This window comes from Ptychodera flava, chromosome 11 (assembly GCF_041260155.1).
Source record: "Ptychodera flava strain L36383 chromosome 11, AS_Pfla_20210202, whole genome shotgun sequence".
NCBI lineage: Eukaryota > Metazoa > Hemichordata > Enteropneusta > Ptychoderidae > Ptychodera > Ptychodera flava.
Window position 1 is genome coordinate 1812837 of NC_091938.1, and position 17535 is coordinate 1830371.

A 17535-nucleotide genomic window follows, 5' to 3' on the forward strand; every position below is an offset into this window, starting at 1 on the left:
TATCAACATAAAGTATGACATAACATTTTCCGTATGGCACTGCAGTGCAAATACTGATGGTAATGCGTGAGCTCTGATGCAAGTAAACTTGTGGCGGAGTCCAGTTACTTTTGTATCCGCTAAGTGCCAACCACTCCAAGAAATAACCACCCTCAGTTGCTTTGGTTTAGGATAGGTTTATTCAAGAAGTGGTGAAAACTGGGTAAATAAAGAGATTAAAATACAAGGTCATTCATTGTATATGCCGGAGAGTCGAGGTAAATCAAGTTAGAAGTAAACAAAGAAAAGAACTACATTTTAATAAAATATCTAAGCACTGCATTCAAAGTGGTCCTCTAAATATTTGGGAGGTGATAAAAGAAATCAACATACATTTTGCGTCTACAGTCCTACTTTTGCCTGGAGTGTTTTGTCAGATCCACGAGGCATATCTCCTTGCTTAAGACAGTGGAAGAAAATGTGTCTGCGTTGGCGTAATTTAATCTGTAACATTTTACTTCTTTACCAAGAAGTTTCTTGACCTTTGTGTCAGAGGGTCTTAAGAAAGATAGAGGGCGATCTCTAGTTAGGGTCACGAAGGGTCAATCTAATACAAAACTGGAACATATGTAATAACATGGAATCGTCTTTTAGTTGGCCAGAGCTTCAGACTGGTTTTGAGGAGAGAACTCTCAGACCTTTTACTTTCTATATTTTCTGGAATTTGTGTTTGGGATCCACTTTAATCTTACCGTGATGCACTGTGACCAGTACATACACCACCAGTAGACTACCAGATAATGTACCTTCAATTACCGCAATGCTATTCTTGCTTTCTTTAAGGGCATTAAAAACCTGAAGGGTAGAATAGCGCAAGAGGATGAAGGCATTCAACTTGTTGGCCAGTTTAGTCAAGAAAAGGCCAAGAGTGGATACCAAGGCATGCATCAGTGGGACAAACACTGCAACCAGCAATGTGCATTGAAGTTTGTGATTGTCTGTAATGATGCCTATGTCCGACCTGAAAAACCATGGACCAATACTTTGTATTCTGATCCACAGTGACAAGAACAGATGTGAATCATTGCACCCATGGAAATGATACATTTTCAAGCTTAATCCTTGATGTGCCATTTGCAACAGTGGGTTTGAGAACAATGAACCATGACACGTCACGGGCATCTGTGATCAAAGTATGAATATCACTAAATTATGTAAACTTCCTGTGTTTGTGCCAATAAATGAAGCAAAAAATGTTGGCATCTTCAGCAAAAGAATTGAATTTTAAGAGTATCACCTCTTACTGTTAATATATATAATCCCATGGTATTTTTCTCTGTTTGACGTCATCGTATACGAGTGTTTTTCGCGGAGCCGTACAACTTCGAGCCGAAGGCGAGAAGTTGTGCGGCTCCGCGAAAAACACGAGTATACGATGACGTCAAACAGAGAAAAATTCCATGGGATTATATATTTATCACATGAACAGTCTTCTTATTTTTCTTTGATGTGGATGGATCAAAATAATGTAACAAAGTGCATGATTTTTATCGCGATTTTGTGTTTTATTTACGCGGATTAGTTTTATTTAATGAGTAAAGCGGCCCGTCACCCACTTTCATTCATAAATCCGATTAAGCCTAAATTTTGTTACACCGAATGGTATCTCAACCAATCAGACATACGGATTCGGTCACGTGCGCCTGTCAATCATTGTCTCGCGCTGGACCGATGCCAAGGCAAGTCTGCCATCGGCGAACATAGCTTTCACCGCGCTAGCGACGGATATTACAATAGTATTTGAGTTTTTTAGAATATTTACAATTATATTTTTGAAGTTCATGCAATGACACGATCGAAACAGTAGTTATCATTCTCAGAGATGCCCTGGCTTTTAAAATATCACAAGTTACGACCTTTGCGAGCCCGCAAGATTCAGATCAATGACACAGAGTGTAAGCTTATACGCTTGTAGTTGGCACTGCAGTCATCGGTATCCCCCGGTGGCCATCTCGGTCGTCAATGTTTTCGTATTACGGACTTTGGTGTTTGCTGTGACACATATATCGCCCGTAGGTACATCCCAATTTTGTTACTTGACCGTTTGGTGGAGGGACTGTGTTGACGGGAACTCTGTTCTGTTGTGAGTGTTGTTCGAGTCAACTCTGGATAATACATCAGATTCTACAGCGCTGCACTGTAGATTTCAGGCTCGACAGCTTATGTCTTCACTGCACTATCCATGCAGTCCTTACGTTGCAGGTTCGATTCTGATCGAGAATTTATGGAATTTTAGGTGATGAGGAAAGTTTATCGTTGTTCGTCGAATGACTTGCTGTTTGTGCCTTCTAAAAATTATACGGTATTCATTTATTCAGTTGAACTTACGTTTAGGTGTAGCTTTCGGGTTAACGCCAGACGGGATTGCCAGGTACGCCCTGCTTGGCGATCGATCGCCAGGTACGACGACGTCCACATTGAGCCTTACGACTGAAGCCGCGACGTTACTGAGCCATTAAAACGATCGACGGTATCCTCATTCGATTCTTGGGAATAGCTAAAGCTTTAGCGACTCGAAATTTCGTGGGCATGCGTTCTATGTTTCCATATCTGGATTTATCGGGTCACCTTTTTGTCAAAATGCTATGAGCTGAGAGCACGGCATCAATCACGACAAATCGGTCTGTGTCGCGACGTGCACGTACGAACGGTACCATTGCAGGAAAAAAGTTCCGGTTGATGACGTACAACAGGGGTAATATGGATTTCTTATCTGTGCTGGTGTACGTCACACAGGTGGAGATACGGGCAAGTTCATGTGATAAACATTTTTATCACATGAACTGGCCCGAATTTTCACCTGTGTGACGTAAACAGGACGGATACGAAATCCGAATTACCCCTGTTGTGCGTCATCACCGGAACTTTTTTCGTGCATAGTTGCAGGCGTCGTGACACAAACAGATTAATTGTCATCGATGCTGTGCTAAGCTCGCACATTATTTTTACAAAAAGGTGACCCGATAAATCCAGACATGGAAACATAGAAGGCATATTTCTCCAACGAAATTTCAAGTCGCTAAGACTATAGCTTTTTCCGAGAATCGAATGGAGATACCGACGATCGTTTTATTTTAATGGCTCAGTAATGTCCCGGCTCCAGTCGAGTCGTGTAGGCTCAATGTGGACGTCGTGCCTTACGATCCCGGTTGGCGATAAAACCGAAACCTACACCTCAACATAAGTTAAACTGAATTGTGAATAAATGAGGACAGTATAATCTTCGGGAAAGGAGGCACAAGCATAAAGTCATTCGACTTACAACGATCAATATCCTTAATCGCACTAAAACTCCGTAAATTCTTGCCCGGGATGCTTGCTCGGAATCAAACTTGCAGCGCGGCATAAGGCTGTAGCGAAGACATAAGCTGTCGTCGAGCTGTGTGCAGCGCTGTGGAATCCCATGTACTTCGAAAGTTGACTCAGACAACACTCAAAACAGAGTTTCCGTCAAATAACAAAATTAGTATGTATCCACGGGCTAGATATGTGTCACTGCAAACATCAAAGTCCGTAAGACGAAAATATTGAGGACCGAGATCGGGATTGACCTCGACCAGTTCACACCGGCTGAGACCAGTGACGGCAACGTTGTGGGCACAGACATGCAGAATAAGTGTGTCATCGAACCCGGCATCGAACGTAATCTTTCGCGCTCGCCAAGGTCGTAAACTTGTGTGATATTTTGAAAGCCATAGCATATCTGAGAATGAGACTTACTGTTTCGATCGTGTCGTTGCATTTACTTCATAAATCTATTTGTAAATACTCTAAGTAACTCTGAATACTATGGCTATATCCGTCGCCAGCACGGTGAAAGCTAGTCTGCCGATGGCCATCTTGCCTCGGCATCGGTCACAGTAGAGGGACTGTGGCATCGGTACAGCGCGAGACAATGATTGACACGTTCACGTGACCGAATCCGTATGTCTAGTTGGTGGAGATACCATTTGATGTAGCAAATATCAGCTTGATGGGATTTATGAATGAAAGTATCTCCTGGGTGACGGGCCGCTTTACTCTTTAAATGAAAGTAATCCGCGTAAGTAAAACACAAATCGCGACGAAAGTCATGCAATTTGTTACGATAATTTTGATCCATCTACGTCAAAAGAAAATAAGAACTGTTCATGTGATAAATATATATCCCATGTTATTTTCTCTGTTTGACGTCATCGTATACTCGTGTTTTTTCGCGGAGCCGCACAACTTCTCGACTTCGGCTCGAAGTTGTACGGCTCCGCGAAAAGCACTCGTATACGATGACGTCAAACGGAGAAAAATACCATGGGATTATATATTATAAGTAGTCACACTTTGTGGAGGGCGTTATTTCCAGATCTGCAACCATTGCAGAACTCTACAGTTTTGTAATCATTGCAGGATATTACAAAGTGTCAGAACCTCATATCTTCTGCGAAGATTGACCTCATCAAGCAGATTTCCATGGTGATTTCCAAAGTGAAAAGTTAATAAATATATAAACATTACTTTAGGAAACATTTTGTTTATGTCAGTAGTCTTCTTTTAGCAAACAAAACAAAAGTGATACATTCTTACTAGTATGAGCAGTAGTACACAGTTCAAAGACATTTTAATATTGAGATAGTTTATCTAGGAAAATTGACGATATTTGTCCTTCCACATGAAGTATTATTTTCGCTTCTACCTATGAATGTTATGTAACAATACTGCTGGTCAGCTTTATGTACATAGATGATCATAGATGAGTTTGACTTCTGAAGGACGATGTGTAAATAATGAGCACGGCAGGGAACTTGCAGGACTCTGGGTGCACAATATGGGATTACTGATGACGCAGTCATTTGCTTACACTGGGCGGGAGTTTTTGAATTCTCATAACATTGCTTTGGTATGAGAAATTTGAATAATCACGATGGGTACTTTTGTGACATATGCAAATAGGAGTCAAATGGTCATACAGGATCACATTGTGAAACCTATGCGTTCTCTGACAACAAACGGAACTTTTTTTTCATTTTATTTTCGACTCGGTTTTAGTCGCTGTATATTCACAGATATTGTGTGCAAGATTCAATGACAATGAACTACTGAATCATGGTAAAATCATGTGATTCTGGGACAAAACACGGCACGTCCGATCAGTAGCATGGCTTTTATAAATTTGCATAGATTTACGATAATCCGGCTTTTATAATGGAAGTTTCTGTTTAAGTGAAAGATATAGGCTGCAGATTTTATGACAAGCCTGTGTACATCCATTAATGATGCCAAAGGACCTCCGTTATTGTACATAGCTCCAGAGACTGCCATGCAAATTGCTTCTTTGTCATGTAAATATCAAATTAAACATACAAAATGTCAGAGAAAATGCTTTTAGCTTCCATTATAGCATTGTCTGAAAGTGTTACATTTAGGGGCATAGTTGAGATAGCAAATGATATAAGACACACTGAAACAGCAGATAATAGAAGACATTGAACTGTAGTAAGGATTTGACTGTCTTGCCATTGTCAAGTTGAATTCAGCTATTCAGTTCATTTTATAAGCTAACTAGCAGGTTGAATTAACAATAGCGCAACTCAACATTTTTAATCTCATCTTTAGAAGATTTACAGTGCAAAAGCAGTGTTCAGAATATGAACATTTTAAAATGCAGACAACAATATTTATGTGTAACTTTTATGTACTGTGCATACATATATGATTTTGAATTGAAAAGAAATGATTTATATCTTCTTTTATATTCTTTGTACATTCTTCAGCAGCAAAGAATTTCTAGTTCTTGACTCTGTGCTAAATTTAATATACATCATTATTTATTAAATTTTAGAATACTTATCACTTGAATTCTTTATGTTAAATAATTTCACATGCTTTGATCCTCTTTTGGCCTGGCAGACATCAGTTTCTACCAATGACGTTTGATCTTTGTGTCAAAGTGCAAAGGTGATAGTGTTTTCTGTTAAGAACACAATTGGAACTAATTTTGGAGAATTGGATCTTCATATTGTTCAAATTTCTCAGTAGCTGAATGTTGCAATATTACAAATTATTCATAAAAACAAGTGTGTAACCTAAAAAGAAAAGCAAACGAGCTTACATTTGCAGATCAAATCGACATTAATTCACTATCCAATTATCCCAGATTAGTTCCATGGTGTTTAATGATGATCAGCAGCAAAATATTACCATGGGTTCCTTGTCATTTCATCATGGTCACTTGTTAGTTCTCATGGTCACTTGTTAGTTCTCAAGGTCACTTGTTATTTCTCATGGTCACTGGTCTTTTCACTGCTATAAATTACACACAGTTCTCTTTGATTTGTACCCTTAAAGGTTTCAAGTGTAATAAGTTATTTTGTTTTACATATTGGCAAGAATGTGCAGCATTCCAATAATATCCAATAAAGGTATGCATAGAAATGAAGATAAAGTTTCAAAATCATTGTTAATAACAGCAAAAGTCATGGTCTGCAGGTAATACAAATACCGTAATTTTGGATAAAGCAAGTTATTACATAATATCGAAGTGGTAATTCTTTAGGCCAGAAAGAAAAAAAATAAATTGTTCATCGGAATCGCCGCTTCTACTTTGCCGGATTTGGAATTTTTTTTTTTATTTCGGCAAATTCATACTTCTGCATTGAAATATTTTAGTACCGCCGCTGGCGGCGCCCTACACTTGGTCGGGTTTTGCAGCTCCATGTCTCCTAAGAAAGAACGCAACACTCAGTTTTTTTTATTGGAATGAAGCTTACTCACCAGCGGAGGCTTTTCATCCAAACATTGATCTCCTAGGCGACTGTATGGCGAACAAGGGTTAAATAAATGCTTGAAAATATAAGATTGAACTGATAATAAAAGTATATCTATTTGAATTTGAAGAAAAAAATCGGGAAAATTCGGCCACTTTTTGACCTTTTTCCGCTCCAACGGAATTTTGTCTTTGGTGCCCTCACACGGGTGAGTACTCCACTCTTTCTCCTTGAGAGACACAACATATTCTGAAGTTAACGCCTCCGCATCACTTTACACATCCGTAGGAGTATCAAAATGTTTTTATCGCGTATCTTTCATATGTTCAATAAAAAGTAAAAACAAGCATGGTAGCATATCAGAAAACTCCTCGGGAACTACTCTCTTTACGGACTGTCATCGTAGCTGAACAAATCAACAGTGAAACACCTATACAAAGGTACAGCTGAAGGTTCCACGGACATCAAAAAGAAGTTCAGACAGAGCAGAAAAAGAGCAAGACAACAAATTATTGTCTGGACTAGTCTGCACTAGAGTACCGTAGTGATGAACAATAGAGATACCCTGTACATGGATTTCAGGTATAGGGTACGGTAGTGTTTAAACAATGGAGGTACTCTATACGTGGTGTTCAGGTATAGGGCACCATAGTGTTTGAACATTGGAGGTACCCTATGTGGGAATTTCAGGCAAAGGGTACTATAGAGTTTTTAAAATTTAGGTACCCTATACGCAGACTGCAGGTACAGAGTACCGTAGTGTCTATACATTTAAGTAGTTGTATAGGTGGTTTTCAGGCACAGAGTACTTGAGGTCATTGACCTTAGAAGTTCACTAAATTGAATAGTTTCAAGCATGACATCCTTTGTCCTCTTTCGTGCCACTTTTTTCGGGAAAAATATTGATCCAGTGTAAGAGAGTTTTGCAGTTCAATGTCTCCTAGAAAGAATGCAAGACTCAGATTTATTGGAATAAAGCTTACCTACTTCCGGATGCTTTTTATCAAAACATCGATCTGCTAGGCGGCTGTACTTTGACGAAAGGTCAATTGTATGCTTGAAAATATGCTTAATCTGCTAATAAGAGTATATTTGTTTAAATTTCAAGAGAAAACAACGGGAAAATTCGTCCAATTTTGGGCTTTTTCCGCTCCGGCGGAATTCTTATTGTTGGGTGTCCAAGAGCGCCCTCACACTCTGCCTCCACCCTGTCTTTGACACAGGCTCATCATTGCCTAAAATGCTCGTGTCAGCCACAATTTCATCATTCAGTTGCATTTTTCGGTGCGCCCTTCGGGCGCGTAACTTTATTAATCAGACATATTTTTTCAGCACGCCAAACTTTAACATATCAAGCATACATATATCAGAGATATCTGTGTGTTCAATATTTTTCAGCGTGGTCTTTAAGCTCATTACTTTAATATATTAGACATTTTTCAGCACGCCCTTTCTGTGTATGACTTTAATATACAAGACATATATGTCAGAGATATCAGGGTGTTTCATATTTTTAGCACGCCCTTCGGGCGCCATACTTTAATAAATCAGAGATATATGTCAGAGATATCTTGATGTTTGCTAAGTGAAAGTGTACCATTATGAAATCTGCAGTTCATATGAAAAGGATGACAAATTCCTGATACTTTTCTGTTCTCTCTATGAGAATTCAGTATGAGAAAGCAACATATACTATTATTTCACAATATATATTTGATACAGTGACTTATTTTAGAGATAGAAAAATGACAAGATATCTTTCGTTCTCATTGATGCAACTGTTTTCCTTTGTGTCTCAGGTTTTCTGTAAAAAGATGCTTTTTATGACTAAAATAAGTTAAAAAACGCAGTGTTCATCATTATTAGCTGTGGTTTATGCGTTTCAATGTTAAAAGAAAAGGTCCTCTGAGACACTATGCACACATCAGGTTTGGCTTCTCAGGAGATTTAATTGGATCGCTGGCAAGTCTTAACACCCATCAAAGTTTTTGATTTACTTCTTTTTCTTCTTTGATATTAATGATTGTAACACACCTCATCCGCAGTCTGTATTCTAATTCGCCAATTGATAGTCACGTGGGATGCGTTCTTTTTGTGCTGATCCACGTAAACGACGTCATCAGGCATCATTCGTTTGAACTGTTGCCTGCCAGGCATCAGTTCTGAAAAATGATGCCCGCTGACGTCAAAAACGATATTTGACGCGAACGCGGACCGGAATGTAAACAAAGATGTCGTCTGCGGCCGATCGGAACGATAATCCAGAAATTTCTTGGTTTATCCTTCTTTCTAAAGAAGAATTGAATGCTTTGGTTTCCAACAAGGACTCGATACGGACAAAAACTATAATTAAAGTGAATTGAACGTTTTGCAGAAGTATTGCGGTCTTTTTAGGAAAAACTTTTTCTTACTGAACCACTCCATCATAGACCTACATGCGACAAGTTTGTGTAAGTACGTTCTTATGCATGGCTACGGATGAGGTGTGTTACAAAACACATATTGACTGGCATGAGGGCAACAGCATACGTCTTTAACCCCTCGGGCCTGTGAGTCACCCCCAAAAACAGACTGTTTCCCTCGGCCTACGGCCTCGGGAAACAGTCAGTTTTTTGGGGTGACTCACAGTCCCTCGGGGTACAGACGTATGCTGTTGCCCCCTAGCCAGTCAATATGTGTATATTTACATCCATTTCTGTAAAACAGTTCAGGTATCTGGTTAAGCATAGAAAGTGTGAATATATTCACAGCTCATTCAAAATGTACTGTATTCAAACTTTAAGATTGACACTTTGAAATTCCTATCTTACGACTGACATGTCAACAATTTCATTAAAACACAGAATGACTGTTTAAAATATAAATATATGTAAAATATAACATATATATATATATATATATATATATATATATATTATATTTTACATATATTTATATTTCAAACAGTCATTCTGTGTTTTAATGAAATTGTTTACCTTTTGTTTTACCTTTGTCGCGCGGGGGGTCACCCTGTTTTCGAAATTTGGAATAGGGGGTCACCCTGTTTTCAAATTTGGAATAGGGGGGTCAGGCCCAGGCCGAAGAAACTGACCAGTCCCTTATCTCCCGAGCAGTGAAGTCCAGTTAGCCCGCCGTCAGGAGTCAACATATATGGGAATGTATCTAATCAGTGATGGACAGACAGCATGAAAGGAAGAACTCACTTCACTCTTTCGAATGAATCTAAGTCGGCAAAGCATTTTTACGAAGAAGCGAATAAGTTGCTCTTTGCAGCTGACAACATCTTCGTTTGAAAGATCGTGCATTCAGTTAGGCACATCGCATGATTACTTTTGGATGCTTTGAAATCCTGTGGTTTCATCGTCGTAAACACAGTTGTATGTATATGACGTCAAATTTATAGTTTACAACTAAATTCTAGTTCGAATTACAATTCATTTGTTAACAATACAAAAATCATGAAAATACCATCAAATGTTATCAATTTATAGTTGGTGGTCCCACGTAGAAAAAAAATGAATGCGAATTCTAGTGCGTTTTCAGAACACTTTATTTTGAACACGATTGGAACTAATTGGGGATAAATGGATGGTGAAGTAATGACGATTTAATCTACACAAATGTTTACTAATCTCATCTGCTTTTCTCTTTAAATTACACACTTGTTTTTATGAGTAATTTGTATTATTGCAACATTCAACTATCTGGCACGTAACACTTTTGAGAAATTTAAAAAATATAAAAATCCATTTATCCCAAATTAGTTCCAATCGTGTTTCTGTTTCACCACTTCTAACGTGTAATATAAAAGCTATGTTCTGTCTCCGATGTTTAAAGTCAATCTGAAATTGTAAATTCATTCAGTCAAAATTACGTTAATAGGAGCCTAACCTAAAACAAATTGTAATTTTAATCATCCAAGTGGTTTTGTTACGCGAGAGATTTTGCCAAGTGACATACTGAAAGAGTGGAAATCGGACACTGTGAAATTTGACTTTTATTCGGTTCATATATTACTTAATTTAAGAGTAAAGGGTAAATATTTTTGGTATTTAGAGCCCTTTCGCCTAGGTAGGTAGGTAGGTGAACCTTTGTATTTGTAGCCCTTTTGGTCAATGAGGGTAATAACCATATCAAATAGCCCATTAGATGGAATTGTGTAGACCTTTTATCCTAAAATTGCAAATAAATTTCTTAAATAATTTTAAATGTAAGATGAAATTTGTTAAGGCTGTGACAAAATAATCACTTATGATGCAAAACCATCGTATTTTGTGAGCTTTGGATGAATTGGAACAAGAACCATGTGTAATGGTCCGTAAATCGGGCCTTTCCAAACCATGGTATTGTGAAATTGCAATATACAATTAACAAACAATGCTTCAACGAAATTGTTCATATATTGTTTTGTGTTAATTTGTGACAAAGTAGTTATTTATGATGCAAAACCATCCTATTTTAAGACCTTTTGGATCAATAAGGACAAGAACAATTCGCAATTGTCACTAAAAACGGGCCCCTGAGAACCATGGTAGCTCGGAAATTGAAAATATCAGATGTAAAATGTAAGTAGGTAGGTAGTAGGTAGGTAGGTAGGTAGGTAGGTAGGTAGGTAGGTAGGTAGGTGGTAGGTAGGTAGGTAGGTAGGTAGGTAGGTAGATAGGTAGGTAGTTGGTAGGTAGGTAGGTAGGTAGGTAGGTCGGTCGGTAGGTAGAGAGGAAGGGAGGCAGGGAGGCAGGGAGGCAGAGTATTAAAGCATTTAAGTAATTGACGTTAAAAGACAACTCAAAGCACTCCGCTTAATTTTGATTGACCATTGGAAAGTCACCGTTTAATGAATCGACCAATTTCACAAAAAGACTTCTGTCGGTGATTACCAATTTAAGTCCCTTGTTTATTTCAACATGAAACCATTTCGCGGTTCTTGTGTCACTCGCTTAAATTGGCAATACCTGTTTACACATCTAATAAACGAGAAAATATTTATAACGAAAGTTGGTCACGGATAAGCGATTATATTTTTGGAAAATTTCAATTTTGTATAGTGAATCGGTGTAATCCACATCAAATGATACAGTCCTAGGTCAGGAAAAATGTTCCTTTATTTTCGTCGATAACGAAAGACATTAAATGATACCTCCGCAACGTGACACATTGGTGGTGTTCAGTGCTTGAGCTGCAAAGTGAACTGCATATACCATATTAGTCTCGTGACTGTTAATAGTATTACAAGGAACTCAAGCTCCTTGTTTGTTTGTTTATTTCTTTTTTGTGTGTTTGTTTATTGTTTCTCAGTTATTATTTCCATTTACAATAAACAATAAACCAATAAACAGTTGTATATTTATTCATGTTTGTCAATCAAGAACGGTGTTTGTTTATTTATTTTTGTTCATTTTTTGTTTGTTTACTAGTATAATCAATAATTGACACTTTAAAACGTTTCTAATACAGTCCCATATATTTGAAATAAAGCATACCCCGCCTTTGCCGTGAGGAGTAAGCACTAGGTGAGTATTCAGAGAGAGTGGTGGACAAACATATATAAGTGCTTACTCCTGATGTACAAGAAAAGCTTTCGTTGACAGAGGATGATAAGCCTGGCACATCACTGTAAAGAACAACAATAGACACAAGATATCCAGTGCATGCTATAAGCTGAATTAAGTAATAATGATATTTTCAGGATGAGAAACTGTAGAAGAAGAAGAACAAATGTATAAATACTTTCCAATGTTTCAAAATGAAAGACTAGGTACAAGTAACACAGCAGTAAAAGTATGAGTTCACATTATAATCAAATGACATGGCATTAATGAAACAAAACATGAAAATTATGAAACATTCTCCTGATTATGAAAATGTTATGGGAGCATGGAGGGCATACTGAAAATTTCAGTAAAAACTTCAAATAAACGCCAAAACATTTTCTTTACTTAACATGTTCTGGCAAGCTCCCCCCCCCTCCAGGATATCAAATTATCCACCCCTAGGTCGAAGTAGGAAGAGGCCTTAATCTACGGTGGAATCTTACTGATGCCATCAGTGATCATTTGTTTAGGTGATATATTATACTTATCCATCAGTTCATGACACCTGTCAAGAAAGCGTTTGAATGTAGATGTAAGCCTTTTTCTTTAAAGGGACATAAGCTGTAACTTGTGGCAAGTTTTTTCAGTTTCTGTTAGCATGGCTTGTATGTGTGTAGTGATCATTGTTTATTGTTTACCAATGACTTGAATGCAATTTCAATAATAACAATAGAGATTATATTCATATAGGTTGTGTTGATATGCTAAATACGTATACTTGGCATTAAAGTACAGTTTAGGGATTCAATGCAGAAAGTGTAGAGAAACCACAAAACAAAACTGAAGGAAAAAAACAGCCAAAAGATAGATCTTATTGTTTCGCTGTGTATGGCTTTGCCGACTGCCAACGCATGGCGTCATCGTGTTTTGTTTTGTGTACATAGAAACTACGTCTAATGTGGCTAAGATGGTATTGTTCCGAACCTAGGCTAAGGGACTGGTCAGTTTCTTCGGCCTGGGGGGGGGCGGTGGATTCATGGGGGGTCACCCTGTTTTTGACTTTGGTGATAGGGGGGGTCACCATGTTTTTTGAAATGCCCAATACGGGGGGTCATTGACCCGACAAGTTCACTGGAGTGTAAGAGTTCAACGCAGGTCATGCTTTGCTGTTGTTTGTTCCCTCATTAATCGGAGGGGGGATATACAGCCGATGCCTACGGCCTCGGGGAAACAGTCTGTTTTTGGGGGTGACTCACAGTCCCTCGGAGTACAGACGTATGCTGTTGCCCTCATGGCAAGTCAATATGTGTATAATATCACTCTCTCAGTTTTTAGATTGGATTAAGGTAGAATGTGCCTCTGGTAAAGTTATTCGGACTCTCGAATCTTTTCAATTCTTTTCTGATCTACCACTTGTGGGGGTTTATTTTAAAGCTCTTGGCACACAAAAAACTTTTCATCGTCTTTGGTTTTTCGAAAATCGAAAATTTTATTTTTTCTCCATAGAGTGAATATAGAGTTGGCGGCCAGTTTGAGTTGAAAATATTGGTAAATCTGGGGTCATTTGCAATTTCTCCGGTACAAAAATTTGCACGGTGACCCCCAATTTTTTATTCTTGATTTTGAACGAGAATGGTTGAAATATTTCTTTAGGAAAGGTTTGAGGCAAAAGTTTAAGTCTTTCATTGAGGCGCATATTACCTTAAAGTTTACCTGCCTCTGGAGGCTTTTTACCCAATAATTCACCTGCATGGCGGCTGTATGTTGAGAATAGGTAAATTACATGCTTGAATTAAAACCTGAACTTCAAAGCGAATTTATTTATTTGAATTTCAAGAGAATAAACAGGAAAATTCTCCCGATTTTTGAAACTTTGGCCGCTCCGGCGGACGTTTTTCCGGGGGGTTGGGGTGCCCGAAAACGCTCCCACACGGCCGAGTACTCGGCTCTGGTTCCTCGAGGGGACACCATTTTCTGAAGCTATCTTCAACTGAATTTACACATCCCTAGGAGGAAAAATCTGTTTTTACCACGTATCTTTCACTTCTTAAACTAAAGTTAAACAAGCAGGGCTTGTTTAACTTTGACCGCAGGGGAAAGTAGTACTTCCGTTCGTGTTTTACGACCTTCAGCCATGATTATTGAGATCAAGTGTGAGATGTGAAAGACTTGTAAGAAAAAATATATTATTCTGATGGAAGTGTAGAGTTAGCTAATGGCAGAGCGTTGAAAGTTTGCCCTTTTCGCCTGGCAGTCTCCGGCCTAGATCCAAAACTAACACGACTGGAACTAATTTGAAATAATTGGATATTCATATTTCTCAAATTTCTCAAACGTGTTAGGTCACGGTGCCCTACAGTTGAATGTTGCAATATTACAAATTACTCTAAAAGCAAGTGTGTAACCTAAAAAGAAAAGCAGATGAGCTTACATTTGCAGATTAAATCGACATTACTTCATCATCCAATTTTCGATCTTATGCTGGGAAATTAAATAAATTTGTTTCCTTCGTGGCTTAAACTTACGTAAAATATCTTATTAACCTTTCCTAAAATACATCCACAGAACGGGTCAATTTTCCGACTACACAATGCTACCACGATTTTTGCCCCATAAAAAGCCAACAGTGCTGCGCGTAATATTTGTCTTAATATCTTTGCAACCTTTCTGGGGATTTGTTCATAGTCACAAGCACTGCTTTGGTTACCCATAATTGGTTACCGAAAATCGGGACCAAACATTTTACTCCAGTGTACTTGCGACCCCATGTCAATCCAAAGTGCAGAAATTGTCTGATTTGTTGCTTTGTTTTTGTGCCCTGTCTGAACATTTTCCAATATGGTTGGATCCTTTGTATAGATGAGTTAGTTCACTGTCATGCCAGTGCTTTGGTTATACATAGTCCACAGGGAAAGCTGTACCTGAGTTTGAGTTTTCCGACATGCAGAAGTTCTTGTTAACTTGAAGTGTCAGAAAATCTTGTCCCTATCAAGAAAGCAGCGAGTATCGACCGTGTGAGGGCGTTTTCGGGCACCCAAGGAAAAAAGGTGTCCGCCGGAGCGGACAAAACGTCCCAAAATGGCCGAATTTTCCGGTTTGTTCTCTCGAAATCCAAATAACTACACGTGCTCTGCAGTTTAAGCTTATATTCAAGCATATAATTCACCTTTTTCCGACATACAGCCTCCTGGCAGGTCAATTTTTGGATGAAAAGCCTCCTCGGTTAAGCATTACTGATCGTAATGAAGTCAAAAAGCTAAGAGTGTTACATTCTTTCTCGAAGACATTTAGCTACGGAACGATGAGGACCAAAAATAGCAAAGTTTTGCATGCCTAAAACTCTTTTACCCCGATGTACTTGTAAGGTCAATGACCCTGAGTGATCCCGTGCCAATCCAAAGTGCAGAAAATTGTTTGTATTGTTGCTCTGTTTTTGTGCCTGTCTGAACTTTTTCCCAAATTGGGATCCTTTGTATAAAAATGTTAGTTCACTGTCATGTGGAGTGCTTTGGTTACCCACTAAGATAATCCGTAAGAAAAAGTAGTAGGTGATTTTTAGTTTTCTAACCTGAGCAATGCTCGCCTAACTTGACCTTCGAAATGTTGGTGAGAAATCAGTTTTATCTCCAAATATGTTATTCAATGTCGGGGGAAGCTTTGTGGAGATTACTAGTCATTTCACTGTCATGCATAGAACTTTGGTTATCCGTAGTCCTGAGTTTGAGTTTTCCGACATGCATAAATTATTGTTTAACTTGAGATTAACATGTGAAAGATACGTGGTAAAACCGTTTCATACTCCGACGGATGTGTTAAGTTAGGTGAGGAGTTAGTCAGAAAATCTATTAGGAAGTAGAGGTGATTCACCGGCCGTGCGAGGGCGCTTTCGGATTTCTCAGGAAAAGAAAAACGAGAAAGTCAGTACACTAAGAGCGTAACTCCATACTTACTCCAGCCCTGTTTTGCACGCGCAAAATGTAAAAACATCAAAATGGGCGGGGAGAAAAAATCTATATTTACTGTGGGCGGGGAAGAAATTTCACTATTTTCAGTGGGCGGGGAGAAAATTTTTGACAGTGGGCACCGGAAGATACTTAGAGGGAGGGGAAAGCGGCGTGGTTGATATAACTTGAGGGGAGATTTAGCGCCTAACTTAGAGGGGAGCAATGTTCCAAGCTATACTGCCAGCTGCTCCCATGGTTTGCGTTGATCTGGGTTGCCTAGTAGGCATCTAGTTGGCAATGGGAAATTTCAATAGTGGGGAGAGGGCAGAGGGGAGCTTGGAATGTTGTGGGGAGTGGGGAGCGGGCAGACTATAGATACTGGAGGGCAGCGGGCATCAAAATTCAGTGGGAGGGCATATTTTCCATGTATGCCAGTGGGAGGGCAGTTACGAACAGCTCTACTTTCCCCTCCAAATTTTGGGTCAAGGTCAAAAATACGAAAAATCGGTATATCAGCCTTCAAAACATGTTTTGTGATGATTTTGCGAAATTCATGAAATTTACCAGTTGGCGGCACCTGGAATTACATATACAGTCGGTGTTTGCACAACAGTCTCATTCAATCAGAATCCCACATGCCCGCGAAAACCCGACGATATTTGGGCGCCGCCAGCGGCGGTACTGAAGTATTTGCAATGCAGAAGACAAGTATGAGTTTGCCGAAATCCAACGATATTGGGCGCCTCCAGCGGTGGTACTAAAGTATTTGCAATGCAGGAGTGTGAATTTGCCGAAATCAAAAAGAAAATTCCAAATCGGGCAAAGTAGAAGCGGCCATTCCGATGAACAATTTATTTTTTTCCTTACTGGCCTAAAGGAGGTAACATATGATGAGTTACGCCCTATAAAGGGCATAACTCATGATGGGGTTCCTCCTTTTTGTGCTCAAAATGCTTGTGCAAGCAAGGCAGAAGTAACTCTACATTTTAGATTTCATAATTATAACATTTATTTGTGACATTTTATATGTCTATGACATTACCCTTCACCAAAATAACCATTAACTACAAACAAATTGAATTTTAGAGTTAGGGGCTTTTAAAACTTTTATTCCCCTCTCACTCAGTTTGTTGAAAAAGTGAGTTACGCCCCTCTAGCACTGTGCCATTGATTTCTTCCACAGCGGTAAAGTTCACATATTTTCAAAGCTATTGTTCTTCAAGTATTGTTCTCACTTCTTGTGTGTTTTTAGCGAGAAACGCAAGAATGATATCAGTGTAC

At 38.8% G+C, this 17535-nt stretch overlaps 1 protein-coding gene across 1 annotated transcript in view; it reads left to right on the forward strand.

Moving 5' to 3' along the window:
• LOC139143241 (receptor tyrosine-protein kinase erbB-4-like) overlaps positions 1-1239 on the forward strand; it is a 30306-nt gene extending 29067 nt beyond the window's left edge. Inside the window, exon 17 of the mRNA XM_070713385.1 lies at positions 823-1239. The gene's annotated coding sequence lies outside the window, so the exon portion shown is untranslated. The remainder of the gene's footprint in view (positions 1-822) is intronic.
• Positions 1240-17535: the final 16296 nt, after the last annotated feature.